The following is a 3857-nucleotide window of genomic DNA, read 5'->3' on the forward strand; positions in this document are numbered from 1 at the left end:
TCCATCCCCATATGGACTGCAGACCTGGACCAGGAGTTTGGGAGGGGGGCTCTGCACGGTGACTGAACAACGCCCTGGTGGCACGAGGACCCGAAAGGTTGGGAAAAGGGCGTCGCACACCCCCTCACCTGCTTGCTCAGTGGGCAAAGATGGGCACTGGGGATGCTTTCGTCCAACTTATTCACCTCGGGCGTGGTGGTTGCGAACCAATGAGGTACAGCCTCCTCTTACCAGGGTTCAAGCTTAGGAATCCCGCGCACAGGGTAGTTTTTTTTTTTCTGGCATTTTCACACGTTAATTCAACGACAGTTAAGAAGCAGGGCATTTTCTTAACATTCACGAGCAAATCTAACTAGAATAGCAATTCCCGGCCGCAGCCACCGCGTTCCTTTCCTAGACCCATGGGCTGGCTGGGCTCCGGCGGCGCTGCGCCGGGCCCGGGGCAGGGGGTGGGGGGCAGGTGTGTCCGGCGCGGGGCGCGGGGCGGGGGCGGCGCTGCGCGGGGCCCCGCCCGCAGCCGGCGGCCGAGCGGAGGCACGCAGCGAGACGGGCTCGCCATTTGCATTCGCCCGCAGTCATTTTTATCCGCGGAGGTAATGAAGTTGTCAGCGGCGCCCCGAGTGTGGCAGAGCCTGATATTCAAATGGGCCTGCCAGGCGCAGGCCGCCCCCGCCTCCCACGTCCCGCGAGTCCCCGGATGAGCGCGGCGCCCGCTGCCCCCCTGACAGCCGCCGGCTTTGTCCGCCGCCCGCACCGGTAGCAGCGCCCCGGCCCGTGTTTCTTCCCTACCCCGCATCTTTGTCGCCGTCTCCCTCTCCTCGCGTCCTTGCTTTTTGTGTCCCTGGGAAGACTCAGCCTCAGACCCCAGCCACGCCGCCGGGGCCGACTCCCCGTGACCCGCAAGCCCTGCTGATCCGCAAGTTTGGGGGGCGGTGTAGTGTAGCAGGGAGGCTGCCATCCTCGCCTTGGGCGCCGTCCCCGCTCCCCTTCCGCGCACCCAGCAGCCCCTCGCTCTCTTCATCTCCACCTCTAAGAAAGAGGACCGGACCCTGACTATCACTTTGGCCTCAAGTCGTTGTGTCCTGTTTCTGAAAGCGTATTTGTGGTCCTTTTTAGGATTTCAAAGCCTCAGACATATTCACCCGCAGAAGCGGCTGGGAAAAGGCGGCTCGGCAGGTTCCGCGCTGTCAGGGGAGGAGGCGCAGGCTAGACAGACCCCTGCTTTGAGACAGGTAGTCGACGGGGCGCAGCGAACGTTTAAGCTCCTGGGATGGGTGCGTTTTCCTAGGCCTGAGTAGCTGTGCGGTCCCTGGGGCAGCCGCTGGACACGTGGGGCTGTTGAGCACTTGAAATTTGGCTGGTCCAAGTGGACATGTGCTGTAAGTGTGAAATACAGTCTAGACTGTGAAGCCAAAAAAAAAAAGTAAACTATCTCAGTCATTTAAAATATTGGTGGGACATTGAAATGACAATGTTTTGGATATAGTGAGTGAAATAAGATATATTGTTAAAATCTATTAAGGCTGTTTCTTTTTACCTTTTAAAAATGTGACCACAAAGAACATTTACAATGACACATGTGGATCACATTATATTTCTGTTGGGCAGGTATTAGTCTAGAGGCTTAAGACCCAAGGCGCTTTCCTCTAACCCTCTCACCTTACCCCGCAGGTGCTTTGGAACAAGACAAGGGAGAGAGAGAAGGTTCTTAGTTCTTAAGCATCAAATACCCAGGCAGATAATTAGGAAGTCGTCAGTGTTATACTGAAAACCTTGACAGCACGGAGTAGAGGCAGTGGCTTCGATTGCATAAACTGGCTCTTCTTATCCCCTTGTTCACTGTAAAGAGAGACCCATGCTCCCACCGCAGTCGTGCCCCAGTCCCCTGGACTAACCGTCTGAGTGTGAAGTTGGGCCTCTAGGAGCCTTTTGTGCCTTTTAGGAGTTATTTGTTGCACACTAAACTTGCTGACATGCTGTTTGGAGGAGTGAATACTGTGTATGTCCTGTAGCAGCTATTTCAGAAGCATTTGTGGTGTACGCGGTTCCTCGGCATGCGCAGGGCTCCCGAAGTATGCATTGACACGATGTGCTGCCAGTGATGCGGACCTGGAGGAGTCCCTGAGTGTGCATTGACTGCACGCACGGCCACAGCTCCTACAGGGCTTTTATGGCGCAGCTTGCCAATGAGCCGTGCATTAAAGACTCCCAGAATACACGTTGACACGATAGACTGGAGCTGTTCGGGTCTACCGAGTCGATGATCCGGAGATAATTGTGGTGTCTTATGCACTTTCATTGAGATTGGAGTGCCCGTGGTTCTAATGGCAGAACCAGAACTGCCCCAGTTAAGCCCTGCTGTGACCCCCTGAGTCCATGGATCTTTGACCTCCTGCATCAGGACACTGTGGTGTTGCTAACGCTGATGTTTTAACTGACGCAATTGAGTTAGCATTTTCTTCCCCCCCAAGGTCCCTTTTGTAATTCAAAACCTAGATTGGAGGTCTGTGTACTGATGGTTTCATCTGGTTAATCATAAGCTAAAAACCTTGGGAGGGTCATATTTACAACAGAAAAAGTAGTTTGGAGAGAATAAGTTTGGGAGATGCGTATGAGTTGAAGAGAGTACAGAATCTGTAACCTTAGTCTTGAGAAAACCTAGTTGGTTAAACTGAAATAGATGAAACAAGGAGATAAGAAGATGGAAGACACTTTTAGACATCATAGAATATATTCAATAGGAAAATAATTCAAATATGACAGAAGTGTACGAAATAAGTAACTCTGCTCTTCCTTCCTTTCTTTTATACCATCAACCATTACAATCTGTTAATATATTTTTGTATATTTTAGTAATTTTTATACATATAAAAATAAGTGTATCAATTCTTTGTTTATACAAGTGGGATAACACCAAACCTTACTCTCCAGTGCCTTGTATTTTAAACTAATAATATATTGAACATCTCTCCTCAGGGCATTTAGATCTGTTGCATCCTTTGTAATGATTGCGTGGGTATGGATCCAGGATATGGATTTAATTTTAAAAATTAATGCTATTTCAACCATCCTACTGCAGTGAATATCTTTATATATTTGCAGATTTGTGCAAATCTGTTCACAGGATAATTTTTCAATAGTGGAAATGCTGGGACTAAGAGATGTACATTTAAAATGTTGATGCATATCACCAAGTTGATAACCAGATTGATTGTCCTGCTTTATACCCCAACTAGCAATATGTGTATGCCTATTTCTCCACTCCAGGCCAATGTATAGCTTTTTCATGGGGACACTTGTGTGTGAGTGAATTTTTCCGCTATGTTCTCTGCACAGCTTTATGGTACGAGTCCAGCACTGGAGGCTGTGATAAATGCAATGAAATGAAGGAAGTTAGACTACAAAGTAGGAAGTCTCGTTAATCAAGATAAAAAACGATGGCTCCACAGAACACCCTGAGATCGGTTGAATTTTGGTAATAGCTTGTCAACACGGGAGAATTGGAATTAGATCACATTAATTCATCATTCAGCAGATATTTGTTAAGTTATAAATGAATTCTCCACTGGATTGTAAGCCCTTTGAGAGGAAAACCTTTGTCTTTTTAATCTCTGTGGCTTGAACGGAATTATGGAAATTATGGAATGGGGCTTGACCTACAGTTTTTTCTTTTAATTGTCGTTGTTGATTTGATTGTTTTAACATGGCCAGTTATTGTTCACCATATACCTTGCTCTGCCTGAAGCTGGATGTTCAAGATGGCTGACAGTCATTCATTGTTCCTCAGCTCACAGTGGGAGAGACAGGGGATGGAAACCAGTCTGAAAATTCCACAGTATGGGCAAAGTGAACATAAG

At 48.4% G+C, this 3857-nt stretch overlaps 1 long non-coding RNA gene across 1 annotated transcript; it reads left to right on the top strand.

Moving 5' to 3' along the window:
* Positions 1 to 532: 532 nt before the first annotated feature.
* On the top strand, positions 533 to 3645 carry LOC139035188 (uncharacterized). The gene is made up of 2 exons (XR_011487782.1): positions 533 to 756; positions 1117 to 3645. It is a non-coding gene; the product is annotated as an uncharacterized lncRNA (long non-coding RNA).
* Positions 3646 to 3857: the final 212 nt, after the last annotated feature.

Source organism: Odocoileus virginianus, chromosome 1, assembly GCF_023699985.2.
Source record: "Odocoileus virginianus isolate 20LAN1187 ecotype Illinois chromosome 1, Ovbor_1.2, whole genome shotgun sequence".
In the NCBI taxonomy this organism is placed as follows: domain Eukaryota; kingdom Metazoa; phylum Chordata; class Mammalia; order Artiodactyla; family Cervidae; genus Odocoileus; species Odocoileus virginianus.